General features: G+C 41.3%; 1 protein-coding gene across 12 annotated transcripts in view; it reads right to left on the bottom strand.

The window, feature by feature from the left end:
- KANK1 (KN motif and ankyrin repeat domains 1) overlaps positions 1–13,944 on the bottom strand; it is a 108,869-nt gene that overhangs the window by 70,831 nt on the left and 24,094 nt on the right. For 10 of the 12 annotated variants that reach the window (XM_085529200.1, XM_085529201.1, XM_085529192.1 and 7 more), the window contains one exon: positions 7,996–8,130. The gene's annotated coding sequence lies outside the window, so the exon portion shown is untranslated. Of the gene's footprint in view, positions 1–7,995; positions 8,131–11,050; positions 11,109–13,944 lie in introns of all 12 variants that reach the window. The other 2 variants (XM_085529198.1, XM_085529199.1) reach the window with 1 other exon arrangement.

The following is a 13,944-nucleotide window of genomic DNA, read 5'->3' as shown; positions in this document are numbered from 1 at the left end:
TAAAGAATTCAGAACAAAATGAAGGGAGCAGTTAACGTGAAGTGATGTGACAGAAACAAGTTGAGATACCAGCATTACTCACCAATGAGCAGTAACCTGTCAGAAAACACCTTCCCCTCCTTTCCACAATTTTTAATTTGGTCAGAACGTGCAATAATCCATCCTTCCCCAACGGCAGATTTAAAATGAGATGTCTTGCCACCCTTCTGCATTTGGCATGAGAACTGTTTTTCCTTTTGGGAATCATGGCCAGACTCCAACATCTCTGAAAATATATTTTCCACCCACCCTTTTGAAGGTATTCAGTAGCTTGAAAATTGGTTTGGGAAAAAAGAAAATCAGAAAGACAGAATTACCTACTCACTTTTCAGAAAATTAACACAGAGGTTTCAGAGAATGTTATAAGCCCAATGGCTATTAGTCAGTTCTAATACTGAACCTTTTGCATGTTGCTGTGCATATGCTCCCCTTTTCTGTCCTCCAGGAGGAACTAGCAGAGCAACACACCACAGTGGAAGACGCTACTGAAGAATGGAGCCAGAGCCTCAAGTGCATGGTGACCTGGCTACACTCTGCTGTGACAACTCCTAAGCCCCTGTGCTTAAATCTGTCTGGCATGCATATGACATTGTTAACATCTGGAACTTCACACAGATATTTGTGAAGCAACAGTGCGTATCTGGTTCCCTGTGCAGCCTTTGTTATCAAGGAAAACATGTTTTAACACTGCAGCCAAGGTCTCTCATCAGCTGCCACTGTTTGACAGCAAGGCAGCAAAAGATGTCAGAAAGCAGACAAAGCATGTAAAGCAGGCAGTGGAAGCTGGAACACAGCTCACTTAAGTAACTTTTGATTTCACCACAGAGAAAATCACACTTCCATCTCAGGAGCTCAGGTAATGACTCCATATAAATTGTACTTATTTCAAAATTATTGAGGAAAATCTTCCTTAAGCACCACAACACACTAAGCCCTATCATTACTGATGTTCTCTTAACATGGGAGTTGTCCATCCTCAAAAATCTATTCCATATTTAGCTTTACTTTCCAGCACTGCCTTCCTTGTAAAGGTATTGCAGAGACCCATCCAAAACACAGCATAAACAGAGCAACATAAATAAAGTCTGCACTGACAGCACAATATTCCAGGTGTACAAGAATATCCTGGATTAAACTAGAAATAAGATGAGTAAAGAACCTTGAAGAACAGCTGAGGATTATGCCAGATCCAGAACTTATTTACTCATTTTCCATTTGAAAGCAAACTGCAGCAACTAAAAAGTAGATCATGCTTCAGATACTTAATTTGCAGTGAGGCAACTCATAACTGCTTATTCAATTATCTTGTAATTAGTTGGAGGAACAACCATTCTCTCAAACAACACAGCTCAGTTTCTATCTACACAGCACTTTTCCTGCTACTTCTAACCACGTTTGTTTATACCACATGCAGCTTAGCCATGTTTGCATTAATGCACACTGAGAAAATCTGTGCAACCATTCTAGCACACCTCATTAAAAGTAGCATGAAAAGGAGGAGAGGTGAGGGAAGAGGAGGCAAAGGACAAGAGAGCACCCAGAGGTTGTACGTGCTACATAGCAGATGGATAAAGCTCCCTGGCGTATTGTTGAATCTCCTGTCAGTAAGGTTGTTGGGAGAAGAGGGCTGAGAACTTCTTTGACCTCCACAAAAGGAATGGGCTCACCAACTTCACCACAAGAATGTAGCTTCTAGAAGGACAGAGCACAGTTAGTTACAAGGTCATTAGGCAAGGACGTAGCTCCACTTACAGCAAGTTCTGCAGAAAATTCACTGTTCGCAGAGCTGAAAGTTAGTTTGGGCTAAGTATTTACTGAAGTTACTGAAGGTTCTTAGTAAGAATCAGTTTGCATCACTGCAGGACTACTCTGAGCAGGTAACAGCATTACTACCACAATAACTCCCTAAAATAAGCAGGCAATTCATCATCCTTCAAATTTAGTAGAGGGGAATGCAACTTATAAAGAAAAAGAACAGATTTTGTGGGTGTACTTGTGAGACACAAGACACCCTATCCACCTGTCAGGAGGAGCTGGTGCTTGGACTGCAGACAAGCACTGATCCTACCCAGGGATTCTTGTGGTGGTGTGGCAACAAGCTGCTCCGCTGCAGGCTTAAAACAGGGAGGCAACCAGGGCACAAGGCAGCTTCACTGCAACCAAGACAGGTTTTGCAGTACTGATCAAGCCTGAAAGAGATTGATGAAATCTGTCCTACCCAAACAAGTTTTATGCATCTTTTTGTACCAAGAGAAAGGAGAATGGAAAGAGCAGGTGCTTTCCCCCTTGTCTTAGAGCACGCAGCAACTTGTCATAGACAGAGCACTCAGTGCTACACCTGGGTGGGGATGGATGCGACCACACAGGTTTTACCCTCCCACCCCATGATTTCAAAAGCAGAACTTTGACTCAGTGCCTTTCAAAATCAAACAAACTAAAATAACTGAAGTATCTTCAATTCCTATATACTAGACATAAAAAAAGTCAGTATCCTGTATTTTGATGTAGCTGGAAAGGAACTAGCAATACCAGATGAAAAAAATAAACAATAATAAGAAAAATCGGGAAGTGTTTTAGAAGCATTCAAGTGCCCAATTGCTTGTATTTGCTGTAGAATTAAATCAACTTTGTACCAGTACAGAATTCTTAGTTGCCTGCATTGTGCCTGAGTTACAGACACTTCATGCATTGGATGAAATCAATGGATTCGATCAGATGACCTGTGGAAAACCTTGTGTTCCCCTTCCTTCTAAGTAAGACACAAAATTTGTGATCTTTGTCGTCAAAACTATCTACTTTAAGTTGTTGATGTTTTTGCTTAAATCCTCACAGCCCCATCACCTCCTGAAGATAAACAACTTTGTATTATTACTGAATGAGTTAGATTTATAAAGTCAGTAAGAATTCTGCATTTTAATCATTTGCATTTCATCTACCCCACAATTTCCACCAGAAAATAAACTTGAAGAGTGAGGTATTGATGTAAATCCCTCCCTAGCAGGACTCTCTAGATCATGTTAGGCCATCCCTCTGTTAATTTTTCCTGCTCCTTTTTGATATGACACGACCAGCTTAATTACTTTGCTATTTAAAACTTCCCATCTTTCAAGGCTGCAAAAACAGAGAAGGCTAAATTAATGCATAGCAGATCCCTGCAGAATAAAGCCCAGCAAACATTAGCATAGCTCCTAAAGATCACATATATGTGCACTTTGCTATCTTAACATCCCATGTGGAAAAACAATAAATACTTATTTGTACACAGAGGTTTTGAACGCTTCTGCTGAAGAATATGCACTCAGACAAAAAGAGCAAAGTAAGGCACTATTCAAAGTATTTTTTCCCCCACAAATTGTACATCCTTACAGTGATTTGGGAATAATAATCTGTGGGAAACTACCACTGCAGAAATTATAGCATAAAAAGAAGCTTCAGTGTTATTTGCTGGAAAGGCAGACTTTGAAAGATTTGCCAACACGTTCCTTTTTTATTTATTTTATCATTACTTTATTTATTTATTAACTGCTGGTCTGTTGAACAGCTCATTGTATGTTTGTTCAACTACAGGCAAAGAATCATTCAGTTTACAGCACAGCTACATATGTAAATCAAGTTCTGTAGACACCCTGCTCGTCTTAGGTGTCAGCAGGGAAAAACAACTTGAGAAATGAGATTTTCTATAGACTCTGAATGAATACTGGAATTACAGAGTGCACCTGGCTCACAGTAAAGCATTTTCTTCATGCATGTGTCAAATCACGCGTATTAAAGGATTCATTTATTTTTGAAGTTTACTGTGACACCTTGTGCTGCCTTTTGCACTTCTGACTATCACAACAATTTTAAGAAGTTCTACCCCCTGCACACAGTCACACTTCTGCCTTTCTAGCTTTCCCAAGCACTGAACTTGTTTCTTCTCCATGGATACATTTCTATTGTATTTACTTGCATCAGAGAAATGTCGCAAGCCAACAAATTGACACAAGGTTCCCATGCCAGGAAGACTTCTTTATTGCTGAGATGATCATTATGTGTATCTGCATCATATTGTGTATCCCTATCTTGTGCATCCTATGATATTCTTCTAAGCAAGCCTTTTACATTCTTTGATGTGCATTCAGTACACTTGAACTAACAATCCATTGGCTAGAAAGCAAGTAAATTCCATAACAAGCAGAGAGCTTATCTTATATGTAGGTACAGAACACCCCTGTTTATTCAGACCTTCTGCCTCACTTCCAGAGCCTCATTATCAGAGAGTTGACATTTGATGAGGCCAAGCTGACTTCTCCATCTCCCACAGAGAAAAAGCAAACTTCCCCACCCACACAAATCAAGATTCAAGAGCAAATTCAGAGCTGAAAATGAAGAGACATTTTACAGCCAACAGGGGGAAAAAAAAAAGTATCTTAAATCAGCCAGCTGTTGCACTAACAACATCAAGTAAAGGAATTGTGGAGCTCATTCTACCCTTTATCAATAATGCATGGCTGCGCACAGACAATTTATAGCTGTTTTCCATAACTAGGTATTGTGTAGTACTAAATTAAGTCTACAAAATTCAAGGACAGTCCACCCACACAGCTACTGTAAGCTAGCCAGGCCACTCTGAATAAACATTTTAAAGGCATAAAGTGAGTTTTATTAGCATGCTGAACCACAGCTCTCAGTGGACAAAGCATCTCCTTTAGAAAAGTAGAAGTACATTTAGCAGAAAGTGAGATCAGTTGCTCTTATGCCTTACATATAAATAACTTAAAAGGTTAGGCACATGCAACAACTCAAAACCCTGAATTTATTTAGATTAAAACCTGAAGCAAGAGAAGAATTTATTTTTAGTACTAGAATTTGATTACCAGTCACCAGAAATAGTAAGGTTGGGGCTGAACTGCTCAATTCCTGATCACAAAAGAGCTAATAAAAAAAAGATGGTTCTGACTGTTTACATTTAGATAGCCCTGAAGTTAATCGATTTTTTTTTATCCCTTACATGTCATAAATCAGAAAAGCACATGCAAAGCTTTCACCAGCATAAAGAACTAGTTATCACCCTCAAGTTTCCTCATTATATTTACAGCATCAGTAGACAAACTGGAAGTGGGGATCCTCAGTAGGTATCTTTAAGCAAAAGATGATACAGTACAATCCAGTTATGTTCAGTCAGTCCTATGCCTTCATGCCACAGCAGTTTCAGCACATAACTGAATCACACTGTATATCTGAAACACAAGCATTAAAGCACTCTGAGCACAAGATCTGGACTACAACAGCAAAGGGATGCTGCCACAAAGTCAGAGCATCCAGGCTCCATGCAGGCTCTGCTAAAGTGGTCATTATGGAGGTCACTTTTCATCTTGGCTTCCAGTACCCAGTCAGGTGCACAGCACAGATGGCAGCTTCACAAAGAGGTGGGTTTGGGTCACACTGCAAGCTTCCACTGCTGTTTCTGCTACCCATCATCTTCCTAGAAACATTAGCAAGGATATCTGGGATGGTCTTCATACAAGCAATGATCTGCTTCAGACAGGAACCTATGGGTCTCTCCAGGTAGCTGGTGTGATAAGATTATGTTCCTGCCTGGAAGACACTCTGTGTGGGAGGGTGAAGAGTGTAATACAGCAGAGCTGGGCTGTGTGACTGGTTTGAGGCACACAGAGCACAGCCAAAGCTATGAGCAGGAGGGATGTAAGGGACAGTACTTGAGCCACATCTGTTACCAGCAAATCATGTGGGTATGTCTGGCTGAATAAGAGATGTGACTGAATTTGTGGGCTTGGAGAGGGCGACAACTGATCAATGACAGCTATTTTTCCCAAACTGAATTTTCTAACACAGGTCCATACTTTTATGTAACAAAAATCTAACTTCACCTACAATAAGTATGCTTTCTCACAGCTCAAAGACCTCTGGAGCTAACCAGAGCTTCATTAATCATTGTGAAAGTGATTTAACTGCTCCAGTGAGCCCAGAACATTCTGGAAGCAAGGAGTTAGGATTTACTAAGCTTCAATACAACCTGTACCACAGCAACAAATGACTCCATGCTTGCTGAAGTTGCTCCTATATCGTACCCCTGTGAAAGTACAACGTCTGCTCTCTACAGGCAGGAACTACCCCGGACTACATTGTACAAGACCTAGTCACATCTGTTATTAAGTCTGTTTTCCTTATGAACAAGTTGAAATGAAAAAAGCTACACTTAAGCTAAGGAAGGTAGCTGCTGGATATTTTTACTTAAACCTGCCAGAAAAAGAAACCACAAGGCTTTCATCATTTAGTAGGTTGAGGTCCTGCTGTGAAAAACAAGAGTGCTAATTTGAGTCTGAGAAGACCAGAGTGAAATAAAATTCTTGTTTAAATGAAGGCTGCAAGCCCTAGGATTGAAAAATCCTGGACAATCTCAGTTAGGTAACCTCGGCTTTGTAAAAGTTATTTTTATGAAGCTTGCTTTTTCTCCCCATTACCCACACAAGATCGTGGAATTCAGCACAGTTCAGAGAAACACCAGATGCCATCAATACACACTATATGGGGGACGCTAACTCAGAGATTAAGATCCCTGCTAGTATGCCAGAGCAGCAGAGCATCTGTATGGACCTGAGATGGACAACTTGCTGTCACAGCCCTGCAACAAGAGCTGAAACTGGAGGACTCTGCTCCTTAGCCATGATGTTGCATCCCATCATTCCTAAGGAGGAGCCAGGAAGTCAAGTCACTGCTACTTTGGCTCTACTACAGCCAACAAAATTTCCTTGGTCCACATACCACCACACATACCCTTCCACATGCCCCCCCCCAACCAGGCTGTGAATAACTCACATGTCTCCATCCTGCACAAGGTGGCAGGTCAGGGGGGGAGCAATGCCATCCAACACATCCCCCACCCCTGTGCGCAGAAGGTTGTGCTTGGCTGTGTGTGCACCTCTCCACAGCCCAGGCATGGCCGTGGCACACAGCCACACAGGAACTGGGACAATCCTTGGTGTAGTGACAAGTTTCCTTATTTAGCCTTTTCTAAGGAGCTTCCTCTCTCTGCCAGCTACTGAACTACTGTGGGACCTAGAGGCAGTTATTTGATGAGAGAAAAGACTAGATTCACTTTAAGAGTCTTTCCTAAAGAAAACTAGGAGTAAGAGCCCAGAACTGGTATGAAAGGAGCTAGCCCAAGGTCACAGCACACTACAGTGTATGCAACAAAGAGGGAGACTGTAACTCCTTAAAGTAAATAAGAAGTCAGAGATCACTCCAGAAAACAGCTACACATGAGGGAACCCAGGGGCTCAGTAGCAAAGAGGCCCTTTATGAAGCAATTGCTCTCTTGGCTTGGCTTACCACAAGCTTAATTCAAACACAGCCCTTCCTTACTCAGATGCTTATGCAGTAGGAAGATTGTGTTGTGCATATGGTGAGCACAAATACACAAGTACATATGGTGAGCAGAAAATACAGATATGAACCTGAACAGACAGGTGCAAAATACAGGCATGTATAAATTAATGAAAGCAACAACAGTGCAGCACCTCTAGTTAGAGTAGAATTGTCACTTAAGTCAGCTGTAGTTCTATAGCTTCATTTGATTTTTACAGTCTTTGCTTTTTCTTAACCAAATTTTTATTGGAGAAGAACATGACACCCCTCAGCAACAGAAGACTAAATCTTTTCACTACTTAAACTTTATTAAAGGTAGGTAAAGCATTAAGGTATGCTAATGGAAGGGCATATGTATAAACAGAGCTGGTCATACAGGGATTGATCACTACATCATTTTCTAGCTTACTAAGGTGTTATTTTATCCATACAGGCAAATACTGACAGTCTGTTCCAGTGCTACACACAACACAGACATAACAGTAGGGTTTACTGTGGAGCTACAGATGGGACTGGGACAGTCCATGAGATCATATCTTCGTATTTATCATCTTCCCTCCTTCCCCAGCAAAAGAAGTCACATCTTACCTTAAAACGCTGTAACAGAAATGCCAGTCCTCTGCTTTTCTTCAGGCCTTTCTGAACATCAGAAATAAATGCAGAAGATTCAGCTAGTTCAATACTTCAGCATCTAACAGAACATTCAGGAACCTGAAAGTCACCCTACAAGATGAGAAATGAAAAGCAAGTAGTCATTATACATGTTGGGCAATATATCACATGCTTAAAGCTGCAAATGCCTGGTAAAGCCATGCTGCTGAACAAGAACAAAATTAACCTTTCATATTTGTGACTGTTCTGTCATTTTTGGCTTCCAAGATGTAGTGCACACAAGCAGTATTTTGGATACCACACCCTAAAAATAAAGCACATGTCTTGCAAAAGACATCACTCTGTAGTGCTTTCCCAGTTTAAATCCTCTTTGTTCAAACAACAGTCCATGTGAATGCACAGAAACAAAGCTTGGAGACAACACGATACACCAGCCATGTCAGTTAGGGAAATGCAGCACTGCACACAATGGTAACCCAGTTCTAACTTGAACTGGGAAATGCAGAAGTCCATTTGAGCTAAGCAGTAATACCATATAATTTAGGATGTCTCTGCTTATGAAAGACATGGAAGCACTTTATATACTGCAGTAAAAGAAGAGATGACTGTCCCATTTCTGAGCGGCCTTTATTAGAATTCTTATCTTACAGGGATTTGTACATACTTCCAATGGTTACAGAGTAAAGATGCTTAGTCTGCAGTTAACTTCATGCCTGCACCACTCTCTGGAATGTTCTCCCATTGCAGTTCAGATAAGACATTCTGCCTACAAGGTTTAGACAATTTATTCTTGACTTCCAACTCACTTGGCCTGTTTTAACTCAAAAACAAATAAACCAGCTTCCCAAAACCACAGGTGCAGAGACACCAAGGCCCCTGTTCAGGCACTGATACATCCCACCATGCAATATTCACAGGTATGGTCCAAGGCAGCACTGAAGACTCACCACATGCAAATGCTGACAGGCACACAATGCTGTGAGGGCATCTGATAGCTACCAAGTGATGAGACAACAGAACAATCTCTGTCTAGTGTGGCTTCAAGTGTCCTGAAGATTCCCCACCACCTCCACCCAAATGACACTTACTATGCAGTTTTAATTGCATGTTTCTTTAAAGTTTTGGTATGAGAACACAAGAAACTTTTGACCCAATCTGTAAAACTACAGAAGTATAAGCTTAATGGAATACAAAATAACTATTAAGGAAGGCACAATTGAACCCTAGTGACTGTGAGAATGAAGAACTTCCCACTGTGAGAAAAGAACATATGAAATCATTTAAGAAGCCTGAATGTGTACAGGTCCATAAGATCTGATGAGATGCATCTGAGGGTTCTGAGGAATTAATTTGCATTAATTTGTTATGCCATTATCCCTCATATTTGAAGAGCTGTGGCAGTCTGATGGCCAGAAAAGGAAAAACAACCAATTTTTAATAAAGGAGAAAAAGGTAATGGAGCAGATTCTCCTTGCTCTGCACAGAACAAAGAAGCAACCTGTGACCGCCAACATGACTTCACCATGGACAAATAACACTTGTAGTTTCGTGGCCTCCTACAACAGAGTTGCAGCATTGGTGGAGAGTGGATAGAGGAAGAGCAGGAAGAGCAACTGGAATTATCCACCTGGATTTGTACAAAGCCTGTCTCCTGCATGAGAGGCTGAAGTGCTTGAGGATAGGCTGGATGGAGCCACGACCTACTTGCTCTAGTGGAAGGTGTCCCTGTCCAAGGCAGAGGGCAGGAACCATATGGTCTTTAGGGTCCCTTCCAACCCAATGAAATCTACGGTTTTCTATCAGTTTTGTAGAAAACAAAAACAATATCACAGAGTCCTATAAGAGCCTCAGTTTGATACCTTGAGATTTCAGCCTTCATCTTCAAGACATTCAGTCACAGTTACACATCCAGCCTGATGTTTCAAAAAAACTGTCTCTCAAATCTGTTACCATGCCCAGAGTGTTATGTGCCCACAACATGATGTTGAGATTGTTCACATATTACTCATGCGTCAGTTTTGCCTCAAAATATTTTCTCTTTGGCTGTCCTCCCACAGCCATCATATCCATATCAGGTCAATCTGTACCAGGTAGTCTGTGTAATTCCAGATGAAGCAGGTTTTTATGCCAACATCTGGAGCAGATCAGTTTGACAGCAAAACTACGTGGCAATAAAAGCCAGGACTAGGACATGTCTCCAGCTTCAAGATGAACAAGTGACAACCTTGAGAATCACACCTCCCAGAGATGCAGACTGAAAAAGAGAATCAGGAATCCTTCAGGACTAAATATGTGATAAATCTTATCTCATCTTTCATGCCAGATGGGGGGAAAAAAAGTGCTTTGGTTTTGCCTTTTAGCCCAAACAATCACAACAAATGCAATCATTTGACTTCTACACATCCAAGCCCCACCAAAACAAAAAATGTGCTGCACACCCATTTTCCCTTAAGGACAGAATAAACCACACCTAACAGGTGTTAATCAAAACATGAAACATTAGAAAAGCATTCTGACACAATGGAGATTTAAAAATATATGTGCAGCACTGCAAACATGATTTGAATCTGTATAGAATAGATTTATGTCTCCTGTATCAAAAAGTAATTGTTCTTCTAAAGTGCCTTGCAGATGGCAATTTAAATGCAACCCCAGGAAGAGAACTGACTTAACTGATTAGCACAACTGAGTGCTAAGTAGAGGCAAAGAAAAGCAGAAATGAGAACTGACAAAGAAAAACAATTAAGCAGAGATATTACGTTTTCCAAGAGGAGCAAGTCTGCTGATAAAGTTGTCATCTTTACAGGAAGCTCTACCCTTGAGAATACTTCACAATTAAACAAAGCTAACAGATTCTGCAAACTTGCACAGACAACTCTTCTCAGAACATCTGTGTATTTCACAGCTTGACAAGTTCTCCGCAGGTTGGTAAAAAACGTGTGCGTGCTCAATCTTCTCTTTTCCATTTTAATATTGTTCAACACCTCTGCCCACATGCACCTCCCTCCAGCAGACCTCCAGATTCTCCTACCTGAAGAGGAACGTAGGATGGTCTAGAATAACACCAGCCCCCTCAACTGCAGACACACCTGGATAACACATTGAGATATGCCTTAGATACTGTGTCAGATACTCTGAAGTTAATTAAAGATGCACTGCATAGCATGGAATGGGTAATCACACTCTTGATTGAGAATAAACATTTTGAAATCAGTTCATATAATCAGTTTATATTTGAAGGTGGCATTTCCCAAGGTAAAGACACTGTCTCCTATTGAATTTATGTGGAATTGTTGGACAGAAAGCTACCACGTATCTAAAAGCAACATTCAATTTTGGTATACTTCACTGGCATAAGACCTCCTAATAAGGAGATAAGTAAGGTCTTCATCTGCATGGCACAAATCACTAAGCTAATTAATCTTGGAGACACCAATTAATCTGGGAAGGCTGCCATAATAACATGACTACACTGATGCCTTGGGTATCTCCCCTTGTCAACATATCATGTTATTTGGTCAAACACACCTCCAGGCACTGTCATACACATAAAAGAGGAGTCTCACACCAAGGATGAGCCCCCACTGAAGGGCATTTCCTCTCAGAAGATGCCACAAAGGTCTCAAAAAAATCCATGGTAGGCAACACCAAGCTATACATTACATTAATTCTTGCCAAATAGAAAAATAATTGGTCTATATCATGGAAGAAGTTGGGCTATGAGGAGGAAGGCCACAAGAGGGTGTATTTATGGACAGACTTCTTGGCCTCAGCACTGAAGTTTCAGGGCAGTCCTCAGAGGCCAGCTGTAACAGTGGTAACAGTATGCCAGTCCTTCAGCTACAGCCATTCACTCCACGACTATTCAGTTCCTCATCTCAAAAACAAGGAGGTATGTTCGTACGTGCTTGTGTAAGTGTTCACAAGCTAGTATGTTCCAAATAGCAGATAAAGGAGCCACTGTAGTTGTTACTGCATTAAAAAACCTAGTGTTGCCAAACTCCACAGCTTTCCTTTTAACATTATGGTGATAAAACAAGTCTTGGGCTAAAGCCAAAACCACCTTATCTGCTATAACTGATGCCTCCGGTTGGAACAGAGATCAGCTCTTCACATACTGCAAATGGACTTTGAACTTTTTGTGACTTGTTAAAACACACCGTAAGGAATAACATGCTTGGTAGCAGCTTGAAGCACTTGTTCCAATAGGAACTGGTTTCTGAACAACCAGAAAGCAAGAGGAAAGAGGAACATCCAGCACATAATACAACCCGCAACAGAACATAGCCAGCCCAGTAGCACAGAATGGATATACAAAGGTCATTTACTGTGGCACAAAGCAAGCAGAAGTCAGAAACATGTTTTACTGCTCATCTGAACACAAGCAGTTACAGTGTCTGAACAGCCATTGACCCATATCTCACTCCTCAATCCACAGCTAAAACCAGACTTTTCCTGGCTGATACTAAGTCTAGGACTGGAAGGATGGCCTCTCTCAAACCAAGCACACTTTCTGCAAAGGCATGAATTTATGCATGAGTTACTTTAGAAACAGGACTCATATTGCTGGTAAATGGGATATGCGAGCTAGAACCTGGCGGGCAGGACTGGCTTCTCACATTTCAATTAGTTTGCACAGGTAGAGGTTGCAGTGCCTGAAAGGACAGGTTCACCTTGGTCCTTGGTTTGCACTGTATCTAACTGAAACCTTCTAGATACACAGAGAAAGTGATCGGTTTGAACAAGCAAAAGCACAGGGGCAACTGTTAGTCTCAAAAAGTGCCCCGCTCTCCTACTGCACAAAACCACATGAGACACATCAAACTTTTGAGCTCTTTGCTTTTATCAGACAGGACAAGCATCCAAAACCAGCAGATCTAGCACTGTCAAGTACCAGTCCTACATGACTGGAAAAATCATTGTTGGAAAACAACAATCGTTAGTTTACTAGAAATCAAATAACATTTGATAAGTATGTATTAGAGTAGCAGTACTCACACGTGCACGCAAAGTGTATCAGCTAATGTCAAAAAAACAGCTTTGGCTACATCATCACACTTAAAAAGGGTAAGTTTTCTCTCCACATGCATTTAATGTACATGTATGACAGAGACAACAGAAAAGCTGCCTCTTTGAAAAGATCTAGGGTTTGGGCTTTTTTATCCAAAGGCTGAAAATTTGCAGATGATACACAGTAACACTTTGGTAAAGTGTTTGGTCTTTGCTGGCCTCTAATCAACAAAACAGGTCCAGATTAAGTAGTACAACCCACGTGCATAGATGTGCTGAGACTTAATATCAGTTGCTGACATTTCAGATCAGGTTGACTTGCTGCTCACCCAATCCTCAGACCAGATCACGTCCTGCTGCAAGCACCTTCCCCAGGTAAAAAAAACAGAATTTATCTTGGATTTTCTGTAGTGCGATCTTCTCTTAACAAGAAAAGCAGCTCTGAGACAAAACTAGTTCTCTAGGGGAGATTTTCACCTGGTAAACAGAAATTTGAGCTTTAACCAGAGAAAAGATAACTTCTGGAAAGACTCATCACACGTATCCACTCACTAACAAATGAGGCTGCCATCACAGAAAGCACTGACATTACTTAGAGCTCACCTACTGCCTTTTTCTACCTCATTTGCAGGGAAGTTGCTGTTTAGAAGCACCCGGACAATCTGGAGAAGTGGGCCCACATGAACCTAATGAGGTTCAATGAGGCCAGTGCAAGGTGTTGTACTTGGTCTGGGGCAATCCCAGGTATTCATGGGAAGAACATGAGACTAGCCCCATGGAAAAGGACTTGGGGGTCCTGGTGGATGAGAAGCTGGACATGAGACAACAGTGAGCACTTGCAGCCCAAAAGCTCAACTGTGCTCTGGGCTGCATTAAAAAAGGGGTGGCCAGCAGGGAGAGGGAGGTGAGTGTCCC

The sequence above is a fragment of the Coturnix japonica genome, chromosome Z, assembly GCF_054131305.1.
Source record: "Coturnix japonica strain WE chromosome Z, WE-NBRP24, whole genome shotgun sequence".
NCBI lineage: Eukaryota > Metazoa > Chordata > Aves > Galliformes > Phasianidae > Coturnix > Coturnix japonica.
The sequence above is the reverse complement of the archived record's forward strand: the minus strand, read 5'-3'. Positions and strand labels throughout refer to the sequence as shown.